This window comes from Micromys minutus, assembly GCF_963924665.1.
Source record: "Micromys minutus genome assembly, contig: SUPER_9_unloc_1, whole genome shotgun sequence".
Taxonomy (NCBI): domain Eukaryota; kingdom Metazoa; phylum Chordata; class Mammalia; order Rodentia; family Muridae; genus Micromys; species Micromys minutus.
The window spans coordinates 157319-175725 of record NW_027667991.1 but is presented as its reverse complement, the minus strand read 5'-3'; the positions used below and the strand labels follow the sequence as shown (position 1 = coordinate 175725).

General features: G+C 36.2%; 1 pseudogene across 1 annotated transcript in view; it reads right to left on the bottom strand.

Annotated features, from left to right (window-relative positions):
• LOC308425006 (terminal uridylyltransferase 4-like) overlaps positions 1–18407 on the bottom strand; it is a 111670-nt pseudogene that overhangs the window by 49010 nt on the left and 44253 nt on the right. The gene's annotated exons all lie outside the window — the stretch shown is intronic.

The following is an 18407-nucleotide window of genomic DNA, read 5'->3' as shown; positions in this document are numbered from 1 at the left end:
TTAGGGAGAAGCTGGAGGAAGCTGAGGAGAAGGGTGACCCTGTAAGAGGACCAAAAGTCTCAATTAACCTGGACTTCTAAGACCTCTGTCACTGAATCAGCAGACAGGAAGCATACACCAGTTGATATGAGGACCACAACTCATATACAACAGAGGTCTGTGTTCAGTCAGAGAAGATGCACAAAACCCTTTAGAGGCTGGAGGCCCTGCCCTAGGATTTTAGAAGATTGGTAGGGGTAGGGTGGGGACATTCTTGTGGAGAAAAAAGGGAGGGAGGAAGTATGTATGGCATGTAAAACAGTAGGAGGGTGGACTTGGAGAGGAATAAAACCTTGAGTGTAAAAAATAAATTATAAAAATAAAGTAAAATAAAACAATCATTTTGATTAGACAGAAATATTTTAAAATAAATAATAGTGGAACAACACTTAACTTTATATATAATCAGTAAGAATTCAAGCAGTTTAATTCTAATAACTATACTTGACTTGGAAATGGAAGCTGTTGCAACTACCTGACTGAAAATTAAGTCACTTAAGAAAAAATATTTTCTCTTTTTTTTTTGTTACTTCAGTATGTGGATCAATCTTGCTTCATATGCTTTCAATATATCACACATAAAAGACATGTTTGTGCATGCCTTACACATAAAGTTTTTTATATATGTAAATGCTTCCTATCTCTGCCCCCCACCCTCCTATGTCTCCATCTTCCATCACTCTGCAAACTGCCTGTCTCTCTGCTAGTCAGGAACTTGAAATACCAGTTTTAGTTTGTGTTAACATACACTGTCACAGCATGGGATGTCCTCAGTGAGAATCTGCAGTGAGAATGTGTTGTTCATACTCTTCTTGGCTTCATTAATACACCTGCTCAAATGTAATAACAACATACAATATAGCAAAATTAATTGGCTAGTAGCTCATTTTAAGCTAATTACTTAATATTTTATAAGTACCAATTTTATAAGTGCCATCTTAGTGTTAAATGCAAGACAATCATTTAGCAATATGTATTATTGGATTAGAACATATTTAAAAAATATTTCAGAACCAAAGACATGGTCAGGAACATTGACCTGTGCCTCAGAACTTTTTCTTTGCAAAGTTGTCAACTGGACTATATCTGAAATGAACTTCAGTCCAAAGATAGAAAGCAGACCTGTGATCCAGATCTTGAGGTTGGAAAACACAGGCTTCTGACTTGGACCTTGACATGGAGATCTGGAAGCATTGTGGTCATGAAAACCTTAGGCCCAGGCAAGGAACAACACACTAACCATTAATTCCTAGAGACTGAGGAAAGTGGATCTCTGAGTTTAAGGTCAGCCTGGGACAAAGCAAGCTCATGATGTAGGCTGGGTAGTACATGCCTTTAATCTGAGCCACACCTTCTGCTGGAGGCCTACATTGGAAGAAGACTCACTCTTCTTTGTCTGGTTGTACTTATTTGCCAGGATATCTGTAGCTATCTACTTCTTCAGGATTCCAGAATCTACAGAAGCTCAGGTGACACAAACCACCCTCAGCAATGAACTTTTTTTACTAGAGTTTTTTGACTTCCCATATACAGCTGCCCATCGTGGGGTTAGTTGGACTGCAGATCTTACATTATTACAGTTAATTATCTTAATATAATGACATGGTCTAAAAGTTTGGTGGCTCTAGAGAATGTTCTGTGACAAATTCACCAGAGAAAGCAAAAATCTACTTGACCTCCAAGTAGGAGGTAGCAGATAGGTTCAATATACATGGTAGAGCAACACCTATGGAGTGGACTTTAAATAAAGAATAACGAGTACTGTTTACTGCAATATAAAGAGGAGGCAATGAATGCAGAACCTCCTCAAAATAAAAATGAAATATGTGGTAGACAAGAGAATCTAAAGCACCATCCAGTGAACATCTAATCAACAACATATTGAAGATAGTCTACCTCATATATTATTAATATAGAAATGAACAAACTGCAATTCTCATATCAGTATGGAGTTAAAGTAGAATCACAAGTAAAATACCTTTTGATAAAATAGTACCATTTCTCTTTCTGTTCTTTCGAACTGTAATGTCAAAAGTGAAAAACAAAATTAGAGTCTTAACATCGCTAAAACTTTTAAGATTATTTCTCATAAAATTATAATAACCCAATGCCATCATAAGAAGGCAGGTTTAGAGGATATTCTCCACAGGAGTGCCATTCTGAATGACATGTTTCACTGGAACACTTGTATGACAGGAAGCTGAATATACTGTGGTAGCTAATAGGAAATGTCAAGACTTGACTATTTTCAAAGAGCTGTGTGACTATGACTGGGCCAAATTGACTCCTAGCTTTAGTTTAATATAAAAAAGAATAGGTAAGACAGTGTCTTCTTAGCGTGAGGTCATGTTCACATAGAAAGGTGTCTTTATTCAAACGAAACCACAACTAAGGTATATGACTTTGGTATGACCATACCTAACCCAGGGCGAACACATTTTAAGAAAAGTAGTATTAATTTCCTCCTGTGAATTGCAGAATTGGCATACAAGACAGGAAGACCCAGAAACCAGTGCTTCATCTCTGAGAGTCATCGGATTAACTCTCCTGATAGAAATTAATGATGCATCTGCCACTATTCCACTGTAGAATTTAATACTCTAAGGTAAGCTAAAGAAAAATTCACAATGGTAACATTTTATAACTATAATTTCAATTTTGTATGAGTTAGAATTCACTGATATTTGATACATTTTCTGTCTTAAAGTCATCAACATTATCTGGTTGATCAATTGTTTTGTTATCTAAACAGCAATCATTACCCAGTACACTATTCCTCTACCCCATGCTCACAACCCTAGGTCAGGTATTGTTTTCTCTTTCTGAAATTAATTATAGATGCTGCAAAGATCTTTCATGGCAGAAGTTTCTTCTCACCTTTGCCATGTTTCTAACATCCATAAGTCAAGCTGAATATTTGTATTGATATCCTCGGTGACTTCCTGTGGAATTATAAGCTGATTGTTGCCCAAAGACTGGTGCATTTATATTTTTAACTTTAACTGCGCACCTCACTCACTGTATACTCTGCTTACAAAAATATTTTTCTGGAGTGTGGATTATATCTGTGCTCCTTAACCACACCCATATATACATATACATATGCATATACATATATATATATCACATCTAATATCACTAAAATAAAAAGTGGCATAGCAGGAAACCTCATAGGTACTTGATTATGTGTAGGGGATGGCTCTGATACTTTGATTAGGAAGCTACTTGAGAACACCGAAGATCCTATTACCCAATGATTATTTGTCAATAAAGATGCTAAGGGCAATGACCTAGATGGAATAGGCAGGACTTACAGGTTTAATACAGAAAGTCTAGCAGACACGGGGGAGGAGAAAAAAAAATTGCCATGATACAGAGGAAGAAAATGTCACAAGCTATTTGGTGTCTAAGGCAGGTTGGCCATTGACTGCTTCCTAAACTGGCTTGGGGTAGCAGGCAGGAGATTAGAAACATGATTCAGCAGAGGTTAGATTTAGCATGCTAAGCTAGGACTAATGTGACTGATCAAACGAAGTTGAGGGCAGATTAACAGGTGCTGAGCTGGGAGTAAAAAGAAGGAAGGCTGAGAAGATCCTGACCATTGAGCTAAAGCATATCAACATTGGCTAATGTGTGTGTTTGTGTTTGTGTGTGTGTGTGTGTGTGTGTGTGTGTGTACCATTTTCAGATCAGTTGGAACCTTTTATTTTTTTACCTTTATCCTTGTCAGTTGACCATTAGTCACTAGTTATATTCTGCTAGGCAGGCATTCAAATACTTGAGCATTCTACTAGTAACTATTTTTGTCTATTAAATTAAATGCTCTTTATTACAGAAATTAACCGAGTAGTATTGAAGGTATTGTTCAAAGTAAATTATACTATGTAGCGTTATTAGAGAGAAATGAATTTGTGTATTTTGAAAACCTAGACAATTCCAGACATTATGGGAAAAAGAATGTGTAGGATGTGGCAAGTCCTTGCTTTGAGCACATCCTTCTTAGTAGGCAATGTACCTTGGTTGTGCTCCAAGATTCCTTAGGAGTCCTGATGAACATCACAGATCAAAAACTCATATACTAATACATCTAAAATGTATGTTGTGGAAAATGTAGAAAAACTAGAGTCATCACAGTTGGGGGAATTTTGAGTCGGTAGCCTATATACAATGAGACTAAAATAAATTATTTTGCAAACATTCTGGCTAATTGGTTTAACCTGTGAACTATCATGCAATACATTCCCACAGTTTATCTTACTGTTGTCAGTACAGGTCCAAACTGTAGGTCTTACCGAAAGGTGGCCAAAAAGTTCCCAGTGGGCCACAACAGGAAAATGGTGTTGCAAGTACAGGTTTTGATTTTCTTGATTAGATCTACGTCATCCGTGGCACACAGGTAATTCAGTGGGATGATACATTTGATCTTAAACTTTTTCTTTTTTCTAGAAAGCGAATAAGCATCTCTGTTAGTGTGATTTGTGTTGTGAATTACTATACAATTAACACACATACACACAAACACATACACACACAAACGCACGAACACATACTCACATATATATATATGCCTGTGTGTGTGTTTGTGTGTGTGTGTTTGGTGTGTGGCATATACATATCAATCTATCTATCTATCTATCTATCTATCTATCTATCTATATAACATTTTAAAAAGGCCAAGTGATTCAAAAATTTTTTCCTTAATTTAGATAAATAGTAAATATTTTTCGTAATGTCCATAGTTATACAAAAATATTAGTTAAAATATTACTTAAATTTTTGTACTTTAATTAATTACATTTAATAATCTTTCCAAAATAAATGATATACAAATATTGTTTAACTGAATAAAATTCATTTTCTATTGTTATCTGTACACTAGAAAGTCACATCAGCTCACTAAAGTGGCTGTTTTAGTAAATGTATAGCACATATTTTATACAAGTAAACAAACAGATTTATCCCAATAATTTAAACAAATAATTAAAAATTTGTCTTTTAATCAAGCATTCTGATCTTATCAAAGTTTTTGTAAAAAACAATAATCTTGGAGGCATGAATTTTCTTCTTTCATTATTCCATTTATGTGGAGTTTGTCCTTTGAGAAATTCACATACATACACAATTTGCTCTGATTACTTTTTGTTGGTCTCTCCTTTCCATTCTTTCTGTTGAGAGAATCCTTCACAGATTTGTGACTGTCCAGTTATTTTATAATTGAGTGAATATTACGTCTCTCTCTCTGTGTGTGTGTGTGTGTGTGTGTGTGTGTGTGTGTGTGTGTGTGAACTTGGGGATGTAAATATTCACTGGACAATGTGAAAGACTGACTGTGAAAAAGAGTACAGAACTGAAAATACTGACCTTCCCTCTGCCTAAGATACAGAAGACAATATGACAGAAGTGTAAGACTTGATTCAAAAATACTTTATGTAAGTAATTCCCTAGAGTCATACAGAAACAACTAAAGATGTGTGCAGCTAACCATCAGACTGAAATGGGGTCCCCAATGAAGGAGCTAGTGAAAGGACTGAAGTAGCTGAAAGGCTCTGTTAACACCATGGGAAGAATAACCTTATCAACCAACCATACTGGCAAGAATTCCCAGGGACTAAAACACCAACCAGTGAGCACACATGGAGAAACTCATGGTTCCAGTTTATGTCGCAGAGGACAGCATTGTTGGCATCAATGGGAAAAGAGGCCTTTGGTCAAGTGAGGGTGAGTTTCCCAGTGTACGGGAATGCCGAGGCACTGAGGTAGAGAGGTGGTTGTGAGAGGGAAACAAGCAGATAGGGAGGGTGGATATGAGTAGGTGAAAGGGGAATAACATTTGAAATGTGGATACAGAGAATATTCATTAAAAACAAAAAATAGGAAAAAATCATCACTCAAGCACACAATGAAATGCTGTCTCTCAATGTCTGTGATAGCTGGTAGGCAGTGGAAAAGAAAAAGCTCTTTGATAAATACAGCTAGAGATTCAGTAGGGCCTGCCAACTTCATTTTATTTGAGTATTCTAGAAAATGATAAGACATATACATGCAAACTCTGGATGCAAATTCATGTAAATTTTTGTTTTTTTCTGTTCTTATTCATCATAATTATAAGCAAGTTAAGAATAGTGGTCCACAGCTATACTATTAGCACTCATGAAGTAATGGGTGTGCAAAGAGACTATCGATAGCCTATGATCCACAACAAGAATTTGTCCAAAGAGAAGGTGGAGAAAGGAAGATGGATAGAAGAGAGAGAACAGCAATGTGTTAAATAAATCAAATAGAGCATAGCCATGTAATGAATATTAATATTCAATTGAAAAAAGAAGTATCTATATTTGCTTTTAACATGGGTGAATAAAAGAATTGCTATATTGAATGAAATAGCTCCTCACACACACACGAAAAAAATGAAAAAGAACATATTTTATTTTTATACAAAAAGACCTAATTAAAGTGTAGGATATCATAGAAAGGAATGCATGTTGTGCATACTCACAGGTTATTAGATATAACCAACACATCATTAAATAAAGACAGATGTCTTTTCTTTCTTTTTCTGCCACTCGTGAGTTCCACAGGGCCTTGGCAAATCAAGGTTCGGAGATTCTCTCCCATTCCTTCCTTCACAAGGATTTCCATTTAGACAAAATAAGAATTCTCCTGGTACAGGCTTCCACCTAACAGAACAAATATTCACTGCATGAGTTTTAAGAGCAGTAGTGTTCATACTTAATTTGAAGGGGTTCATGATATTAAAACACAGAAATAAAGTTGAAAGAGAAAATCTGAGAATTATTATATCAACATTTATAATGATAACAGCTAATTCAAGGTATACATGTGTGAATTTCAAAACTAAAAATGTGATATTAAAAGATAATTGTAACTAAACATAAATGACATGTTTATGGAAAAAAAGGAAATATGTTAGGTAATTAAAAAATTAACAGTACTTAAAATTTTCAGACAGCTTTTGTGCATTTTACAGTCTCCACTGATATTCCAGTATCTCTCCAAACCTCTCCATCTACTGTACTATGCTAACTATCAAAGCCCCTCTCCATCATTATGAATGCAAAGTTACTGCTACTCAAGTTCTCCCCATTTTTATCTCCTGATAGTCTTCCATCTTTATTGCACAGCGGTGGCCATAACAAAACTGTTTCTTTATTATTTTTTATTACACTCCATATTTAGTCCCTTTGTTTTCCACCCCATACATCTTCCCAGAACCCATGTTTACACTAGGATGTCCCCATTCCACCTTTTCCACCAGATCTAAACTCCTGGGGCCAAATTTGTTTTTCTCTACTCCAAAGTCTTCCACCTGCCTCTGAACATGTTTCCTCTTTTATCCAAAAGAAAAATCTTCCCTTGTAATAATGGAGTGAGTAATCTTCTGTAGGTTTCTTTACTGTGACCTGCTCATACAAATAGAAATTTTTGACATATTTCCTCTAAATAAATATAATTCTGCCCAAAACTTATTGAACCTTTCAAGGAATAGGGGAAGCAGCACCGAATTTTTACTTAGAAAGCATTTAGTATCACTGTGAAACAGAGTCAGGAGAAATGGCAGCCAATATTGCCATCACATGCTGCAACATAATATAAAGACATGTTAAACATAATACTAACTCATTTTAGCAATAAACAAAATTGAAAGTAAATAAATATGCCTGAACAGCAGTTCCTGTATAATCTGAATTAATATTCTAATACTTTAAATAGATTCCAAACAGCACAATATGTGTTGGAAAATATAACAATTTAAAGAAAACTAGATACTTCTGAGAAGTGGGTTTAACCAAACAGTGTGACTAGATGATTAAAAAAATTGTATTCATGTTTGTAAAAACAATTGGGTTTAATATAAAATAATCTTCACTCACAAGGAAAACAGATTTTTAAGGTTTACAGAAAATGTTCTCATGTAGGCTCAAAGCATATCTCTCCTCACATAATATTGTTGTTTAAAGAGAAGATTTGTAGTGAATATTCCTACATGATTGCCTTTTCAAGAAACCATTGCTGAGTTGAGAGTTAGTTCATAGGATCTGAAGGAATCAAGACAGAACATTTTCTGATATCGTTTGTCTATCATGAGAATCAAATGAGTTCTAAAAGTACCTTTTCCGTGGAGCCTGGAAAGGAGAAGTTCTCAATGAACTTGAACTTGATTTATCTTTCCTACCACTGCACACCAAACTGGTGACTGCCGTTGTCAGACAAACCACTGAAGTCTGAGGCCTCAGTGGTTGTCAGGAAACAGGTCTATTGTGATGTCACTAGTCTGAGGTTCATGCCTGGTGACATGGTGGCACATCCAGTGCCTCGCCTCATACCTAGTGACTCTCAAAATTATTTTTATAATAATTGTTGAAATGTAAATCTTGTAAAGAATAACATTTTCACAACCATATACATGCACATGAAAGTTATATTTTATAGGCAATAGAAATTAGAGACTGATGGATGGATGATATATCAATAGACCAACATAACTACTCTGTTGGTGTTTTCTTTACCCTAATCATGCAATTAGAATATTGAGACATATATTATGTGAAAATGACACTGTCCAAAACATATGATAGATCTTTCAAAAATTATGTAGAAAGAGGAGAGTTTTTATGTAGAAAGCATTTAAGACGTATGAGATGCAAAGAGTCAGAAAAACAGCAACCGAAGGTTATCATCACACACATCAAGCAACAAAGATATTTTACAAAACAATACCAACTCATTTTTATGATATTCAGTATTTAAATATTAAATGAACATGCTTGGAAAATGATTTTGTTCTATCTGAATGAACATTTAACTACTTAAATATTTTTATAAACATACCATATGTAGAAACAAAAACAATTTGCAGATAACCAGAGTGTTTCTGCCCGGCTATAGGAGGTGGCCTCTTCATTTTGCATATCCCCAAATGTAATGAGTCACAGTTAAGGTCACAGTCTTTGATTCTTGTGTGGAATCCTTGTTCCAGGTCTCTCTCATCCTGCAGAAGCCTGCCATCTTCTTACCCTTGTCTGTTGCAAATATCTATTCATGTTCATGGTCACCTAGAGATCTCTCCTGACCTTCCCTTACCAGTCCATAAACCCCATATTCTCCATCCCACTCAGTTTCCTCCCTCCATCTGCCTGTTATGACTTTCTTATTTCCCCTTCTAAGGGAGATCAAAGCTTGAGCTTTCCTTCTTGTTTAACTTCCTTGGGTCTGTGAAGTGTAACATGGTATAGTTAATCTATCCACTTATAAGTGAGTCCATACCATGCATGTCCTTTTGGGCCTGGGTTACCCTATTTGTATGCATACTTCATGATATCCTTGTATTTAATAGCTGAATTCTATTTCATTGTGTAGATGTACATATTTTCTGTTTGCTTTTATATTTTGTTGTTTGTTTTATCTATTCTTCTGTTCAGGGGCACATAGATCTATTTCAGTTTCTGGCTATTACAAATAAAGCTGCTATGAATATATTTAAGCAAGTATCTTTCTGGAATGTTGAAGCAACATTTGGGTATGTACCCAGGAGTGGTATAGCTCTGTCTTGAGATATAACTATCCCTAGGTTTCTGAAAAAACTCCTAAGTTGATTTGCAAAGTGGTATTACCAGTTTACACTCCTAACAATGAAGAAATGTTCCCCTTGCTCCTCCTCCTTATCTGCATGTTCTTTCTTGAGGTTTTGACCTTTGCCTTGCTGATGGATTTAAGGTGGAATATCAGAGGTGTTTTGATTTGCTTTTTCTTGATGTCTAAGGACATTGAATATTGCTTTAAGTGCTTCTCAGACACTCAAGAGTCCTCTGCTGAGAATTCTCTATACCCCATTAAAAATTGGGTTATTTGTCTTGTAGGTATTTAACTTCTTGAATTTTTTTGTAATTCTTGGGTATCAGCCCTCTGTCAGATGTAGGGTTGGTAAAGATATTTTCTTTATCTGTAGGTTGCTGATTTGTCCTATTGACAGTGTACTTTGCCTTAAGGAAACTTTCTGGTTTCTGGGACAAGTTATTCAGGTGTTGGTTTATACCTCAGGCCATTGGTGTTCAGGAAATAGTCTCCTGTACGAATGCTTTAAATGGGATTTGTCACTTCTTCTTCTATAAGAATTAGTGTTTCTTGTTATAAGTTGAGGCCCTTGATACACTTGTACTTAAGTTTTTTTTTTGCAGAGTGATATGTATGGATCTATTTTTATTCTTCTAAATGTAGACATCCAGTTAGGTTAGTCTAGCATCATTTGTTGACAATAGTTTTATTTTTCAATTTTATGATTTTGGTTTCTTTATCAAAAACCAAGTTTCAATATGTGTATGGGTTTTTTTTTTTTGTGTCTTGATTCAAATCCATTGATCAAATTGTCCTTTTCTGTACCAATGCTATTTATTTCAAATCACTATTTTGCTGTAATACAGCTTAAGGTAGGGATGGGGATGCCTCCCAAAGTTCTTTTATTTATTTATATTTTCATTTATTTATTTATTCATTTGTGTTTTAATTTTTATTGGTTGTTTTATTTATTTACACTTCAAATGTTATCCCCCTTTTCCCAGTTTAACCTCCCCTGAAAAACTTTCTTCCCACTCCCTTCACCCCTCCTTCTATGAGGGTGCTTTCCTAGCCACCCTCCTACTCCTACCTCACTGCCCTAGCATTCCCATATACTGGGGCATAAAGTGTTTATAGGACCAAGGGCTTCTCCACCCACTGATGCCAAATAAGGCAATCCTGTGCTACATATATGGTTGGAGCCATGGCTCTCTCCATGTGTAATCTTTGGTTGATGGATTGCGCCCTGGGAGCTCTGGGGTTCTGTGTGGTTGATATTGTTGTTCTTTATTTGGGGTTGCAAACCCTTTCAGCTTCTTCAGTCTGATGGCTGTCTGTGAGCATCCATATCTGTATTGGTGTTGAAATCTCCCACCATGAATGTGTGGGGTACAATTTAAGCTTTAGCAATGTTTCTTTTGCAGATGTTAAAGACCATGTGTTGGGGTACTGATTTTTAGAAATAAGATTATATTATGCTAGATTTTTTTAATGAATATGAAAGAAAATAAATAAGAAAGTGTCTTTCCTTGTATCTTTTGACAATTTTTGTTTAAAAGTTTATCTTATTAGATCATAGAATGGCTCCTCAAGCTTGTTTCTTGGGTCTATTTGCTTGAAAAATGTTTTAGCCCTTTAGGATGAAGTAAAGTCTACCTTTATGACTGAGGTGTGTTTCTTGTATGCAGCACAATGAGTCTTAATTTGCATCCATCCTGTTAGCATGTGTCTTATTATTGTGGAATTGATGTCACTGATGCGGAGAAATATTAATGACTAATGGTTATTTCCTGTTATTTTGATATTGCTGGTGTTAGTGTGTGTGTGTGTGCATGCACGCACAAATGCTTGCATGTGTATATGTGAGGGAACATGTCTGTTTTCCTTGTTTTTGCTGATATGGAATTACTTATTACCTGTGTTTTCTTGGATGAAGTTAGCATTCTTGAGTTCAAATTTTCTTCTGGTATTTTTGTAGGTGTGAATTTTTGAGTAAATATTATTTGAATTATGATTTGTCTTGAAATATCTTTTCTCCATATGGTGACTGAGAGTTTTTTCTGGTATAGTAGTCTAGGATGCAACATGTTTTTTTTTTTAGACTTTTCAAGATATCTGACAAGGCCCTTGTAGCTTTTAGGGTCTCTTTTGAAAAGTCTGGTGCGATTCTGATAGGTATGCCTTTGTACATTACCTGCTCTTTTTGACTTGCTCCTTTTAATATGCTTTCTTTTTCCTATAGCTTTTGTGGTTTGATTATTATATGGTGGGAGGATTTTCTTTTCTGCTGCAGTTTAACTGGAGTTCTATAAGCTTCTTATATGTTTATTGGTATTTCTTATGTTAGGTTGGAATTTTATGATTTTGTTGGAAATATTATCTGGCACTAGGAGATTGGACTCTGTTATACAGAAGGCAACTTGAAAATGACTGTAAAATTGAAACTATAAATACACTGAAATAGACCTGTTCTAGCTTATCTAAAATAAGTTCAACATAATCATAAATTTATAGGTGATAGGTTCATTATAACATGACTTATCGAGGGCTGAAAAACTGGGACCAGGAACAGAACTTTGGAACTTCTGTTTCCAACCGGTGGCGACTTCAGAGTGCAGAACAGAGCCAGACACATCTGCCATGCATACCGAAGCCTCTAGGGGTTGAGAAACTAGTAAGTGGGAAATCTGGACGGCTGGGGAGCAGAGAGATCTCTGCAGAGTTCGCATGCAGACGCACCCTCCGATCTGCCAGATCCGGAGACCAGGAACAAAACTTTTGAACCTCTGTTCCCACCCAGCGACTCTGAGGCATATAACAGGCCTGGGCCCATCTGCCACCTGGACCAGTGGACATCCAGGGACACAGACCAGATACAAGGGATAGGTGAGAACATATCACTCACTGACAACAAAATGGCAAGAGGAAAGTGAAAGATTATATCCCAAGGAAACCAAGACAACCTGGCAACACCAGAACCCAGCTCTCCCATAACAGAAAACATTCTAATTCCAAACACTCCAGAAAAAGAAGACGCAGACCTGAAATCATACCTCAAGATGCTGATAGAGATACTTAAACAAGAAGGGGAGGAAAAGGAAAAGATTCAGAAGCTTTTAAAGAGGAAACATGTAAAATACTCAAAGAACTCCAAGAACAAGAGGAAAAGAGAAACAAAGAAATAAAGGAATGGAAGAGGGAAATTAAAACGGAAATTGACACAATAAAGAAAACACTAAAAGAGATAACCCTAGAGGTAGAACACCTAAAAAAGAAATCAGGAGTCAAAGAAGCAAGAATTTCCAATAGATTACAAATGATGGAAGAGAGAATCTCGGGGGCAGAAGATAACATTGTAAACACAGACAAAACAGCAAGAGGAGATGCAAAAAACAAAAAGCTCCTAACCCAAAATGTCCAGGAAATCCAGGACACAATGAGAAGACCGAACCTAAGGATAATAGGAATAGAAGAGGGAGAAGAGTATCAACTAAGAGGCACAGTAAATATCTTCAACAAAATCGTAGAAGAAAACTTTCCTACCCTCAAAAATGAGATGACCACGAGCATAAAAGAAGCCTTCAGAACTCCAAATAGGTTGGACCAGAAAAAAAAAATACCTCCCGACACATAATAGTCAAAACACCAAGTGCACAAAGCAAAGAAAGAATACTAAAAGCAGTAAGGGGAAAAGGTCAGGTAACGTATAAAGGCAGGCCAATCAGAATCACACCCGATTTCTCAACAGAGACTATGAAAGCTAGAAGAGCCTGGACAGACATCATGCACACCCTAAGAGAGCACAAGTGCCAGTCCAAGCTGCTATACCCAGCAAAACTATCAATCACCATAGATGGAGAGATGAAGATATTTCAAGACAAATCAAAATTTACACAATATCTGACCACAAACCCAGCACTACAACAAATTATTGGTGGAAAACCCAATACAATGAGGGTAAATACAGCCTAGTAAAAACAAGAAAACTCCTAAACAAGAAAACTAAAAGAAGAAAAAGACACAAACACAACTCAACCCACAAAAGCAATAATGGCAGGAAACAGAAACAACTATTGCTAGATATCTATTAACATGAATGGACTCAACTCCCCAATAAAAAGATATAGGCTATCAGACTGGATACATAAACAAAATACAGCCTTTTGCTGCATACAGGAAACTCATCTCAGAGACAAAGACAGACACTACTCAGAGTAAAAGGGTGGGAAAAAAACTTCCAAGCAAACAGCCCCAAGAAGCAAGCTGGAGTGGCTATTCTAATATCGAATAAAGTAAATTTCTAACCAAAAGTTATCAAAAAAGATAAGGAAGGATACTTTTTACTCATTACCGGGGAAATCTGTCAGGAGGAACTCTCAATTCTTAACATATATGCTACATATAAAAAAGCACCCACATTCATAAAAGAAACCCTATTAAAGCTCAAAAAAAAAACATTTCACCCCACACAATAATAGTGGGAGACTTTAATACCCCACTCTCACCAATGGACAGATCATGGAAACAGAAACTGAACAAGGATACTGCAAATCTAGCAGAGACTTTGAACAAACTAGAATTAATAGATATATACAGAACATATTATCCTAAAGTAAAAGAATACACCTTCTTCTAACCATCCCATGGCACCTTCTCCAAAATAGACCACATAATTGGACACAGAGCGAGCCTCAATCGATATAAGAAGATTGAAATACTCCCATGCATCCTCTCAGATCACCATGGTCTACGGCTGGTCTTTAACAAAAACAAAGACAACAAAAAGCCCACATACACATGGAAACTAAATAACGCTCTGTGAAACAATAGCAGGGTCAAAGTAGAAATAAAGACAGAAATTAAGGATTTTCTAGAATTCAACGAAAACGAAAACAAACATACACAAACTTCTGGGATGCAATGAAAGCAGTATTGAGAGGAAAACTCATAGCCCAAAGTGCTTCCAAAAAGAAACTGGAGAGAGCTTACATCAGTAACCTGACAGCACAGCTAAAAGCCCTAGAACAGAAGGAAGCAGATATACCCAAAAAGAGTAGACGGCAAGAAATAATCAAAATTAAGGCAGAAATAGACCAAATAGAATCAAAAAGAACCATTGAAAAAATCAACAAAACCAAGAGTAGGTTCTTTGAGAAAATCAACAAGATTGATAAACCCCTAGCAAGACTAACTAGAGGGCAAAGAGAGAGTATCCAAATTAACAAAATCAGAAATGAAAGTGTGGACATAACAAATTAAACTGAGGAAATTCAAGAAATCATCAGATCGTACTACAAAAACTTATACTCCACAAAATTGGAAAATCTGGAGGAAATGGATGAATTCCTAGACAGATACAAGATCCCAAAGTTAAACCAGGACCAAGTAAACCATCTAAATAACCCTATAACACCTAAAGAAATAGAAGAAGTCATCAAAAGTCTCCCAACCAAAAAAAGTCCAGGTCCAGACGGGTTCAGTGCAGAATTTTACCAGACATTTATTGGGGATATAACACCAATACTCTCCAAACTATTCCAAAATATAGAATCAGATGGAATACTACCTAACTCATTTTTGAGGCTACAATAACCCTCTTACCTAAACCACACAAAGACCCTACAAGGAAAGAGAACTTCAGACCAATCTATCTTATGAATATTGATGCAAAAATACTCAACAAAATCCTTGCAACCGAATCCAAGAACACATTAAAACGATCATTCATCATGACCAAGTAGGCTTCATCCCTGGGATGCAGGGATGGTTTAATATAAGGAAATCCATCAATGTAATCCACCATATAAACAAACTCAAAGTTCAAAATCACATGGTCATCTCACTAGATGCTGAGAAATCATTTGACAAAATCCAACACCCCTTCATGTTAAAAGTCCTGGAAAGAACAGGAATCCAAGGTGCATACCTAAACATAATAAAAGCAATATACAGCAAACCAACAGCCAACATCAAACTTAATAGCGAGAAACTTGAAGCAATCCCACTAAAATCAGGGACGCGACAAGGCTGCGCACTCTCCCCATACCTATTCAACATAGTACTGGAAGTCCTGGCTGGAGCAATTAGACAGCAAAAGGAGATCAAGGGGATACAAATCAGAAAGGAAGAGATAGAAACATCACTATTTGCCGACGACATGATAGTGTACTTGAGTGACCCAAAAATTCCACCAGAGAACTCCTACAGCTGATAAACAAGTTCAGCAAAGTGGCTGGATACAAAATTAACTCAAACAAATCAGTAGCCTTCCTATACTCAAAGGACAAACATGTGGAGAAAGAAATTAAGGAAAAGGTACCCTTCACAATCATCACAAAAGTATGAAATACCTTGGTGTGACTCTAACTAAGCAAGTGAAGGACCTGTATGACAAGAACTTCAAACCTCTAAAGAAAGAAATTGAGGAGGATCTCAGAAAATGGAAAGATCTCCCATGATCAACATCATAAAAATGGCCATCCTACCAAAAGCAATCTACAGATTCAATGCAATCCCCATTAAATTCCAACCCAGTTCTTTAAGGAATTGGAAAAATCAATGTGCAATTTCATATGGAATAACAAAAGACATAGAATAGCGAAATCCATCCTCAAAAACAAAAAAACATCTGCGGGAATCACTATTCCTGACCTCAAGCTATATTACAAGGAAATTGTGTTGAAAACTGCATGGTACTGGTACAGAAATAGGCATGTGCATCAATGAAATAGAATAGAAGATCCAGAAATGAGCCCTCATGTATATGGTCACCTGATTTTTGACAAAGGAGCAGTAAACATTCAATGGAAAAAGGACAGCCTATTCAACAAATGGTGCTGGTCCAACTGGCACTCAGCATGCAAAAGAATGAAAATAGACCCTTTCTTATCTCCTTGCATAAAACTCAAGTGTATGTGGATCAGAGATCTCCACATTAAACCAGATACACTGAAATTATTAGATGAGAAAGTAGGGAAAATCCTAGAACACATAGGCACAGGAGAAAGTTTCCTGAACAAAACACCAATGGTTCAAGCTCTAAGGTCAAAGATTAACAAATGGGACTTAATGAGATTGCAAAGTTTCTGTAAGACTAAGGACATTGTCAAGAAAACAAAAAGGCAACCAACAGAATGGGAAAAGATCTTTACCAACACCACATCAGATAGAGGCCTAATATCCAAGGTATACAGAAACTCAAAAAGCTAGACACCAGAGAATCAAATAACCCTATTAAAAAATGGGGTACAGAGCTAAAGAAAACGTTTTCAGTTGAGGAACACCGAATGGCCGAGAAACATCTGAGGAAGTGCTCCACATCCTTAGCCATCAGAGAAATGCAAATCAAAACAACCCTGAGATTCCACCTCACACCACTCAGTTTGGCCATGATCCAAAACTCAGATGACAGCAGATGCTGGCGAGGCTGTGAAGAACAAGAACACTTCTCCACTGTTGGTGGAGTTGCAAACTAATACAACCACTCTGGAAATCAGTCTGGTGATACCTCAGAAAATTGGATATAGTACTACCTGAAGACCCAGCTATTCCACTTCTGGGCTTATACCCCAAAGACACTTTAATACACAACAAAGATATATGCACCACAATGTTCATAGCAGCTCTATTTATAATAGCCAGAAGCTGGAAGGAACCCAGATGTCCTTCAGAAAATGAATGGATACAAAAATTGTGGTACATTTACACAATGCAATACTACTCAGCGAATAGAAACAATGACTTAACCAAATTCTTAAGAAAATGTCTGCATCTAGAGAATATCATCCTGAGTGAGATAACTCAGTCACAAAAGAACAGACATAATATACAGTCACTGATATTGGGATGCTAACCCCAGAGGCTTGCACTCCCCCCAAGAAACAACTCACAGACTGTATGAAGTCCAAGAAATAAAGAAAACAGAAAAATATATATATATTTACAAAACAAGAAGACTTTGACTATTTCCATGTTGCGTTTTGTTTTGCATGTACTTTACACTCATTGTAACTAGTAGGTTTTCAATGCATATTGTCAAGCCCTTGAAAAAATCAAGTACTGACTAAAAAATATATTCACAGAATTTTATGAAAATTATTTTGATATCTGAAAAAACAGTACTGACAAAAATGTATAATTTTAAGCAAAAAATATTTAAAATCTGTACATTTATCTTTGTTTTATAAAATAAAGTCGTTTAAAAAATAAAGTGAACAGCTTTTGTGAATTACTAATTCTATTATTTCCTAGGTGGCCCTCATTACTAGGCACTGCTGCTCGCTCCTACTCTCTGGGAATCTAAATCTTCTGGCCTAGAGCACTATGCTGAACTCCACTAGTCCCTATTTTACCCACATAGAAACACTACAACTGTCTCCAATTTACTAAACTGAATGTGTTATTTTCATTCCTACTACAACCGTCTCACTTCCATACCCTCTGAAAGCAGGCTCTTGTTATCCAGCAACTTAGGTCAAAACCAGGAACAGTACTAGTCTTCAGCCGTGTTGAGATTACACACGAGAACCATGATACCTGGCTTGTATCAAAGCTGTTACGTACGATCACATTGAATTATTTCATGAAACTGAACTTAAAAAACCCAGAAAAGGCTTTATGTTTGAATGTATTCTTCTGTTCTTGCAAAACTAACTAGTTGTTTTGCATGTTTATTGCAACCTCCACTGTCTGTCCTTAGAAGTTAAGAATGACTATGCTTTACTAGTTGGGTGTTTACAAAACAGCAGCATAAACCAGAGGATTCTCAAAGCAGTTAATTGTAGAGAAGAAACCAA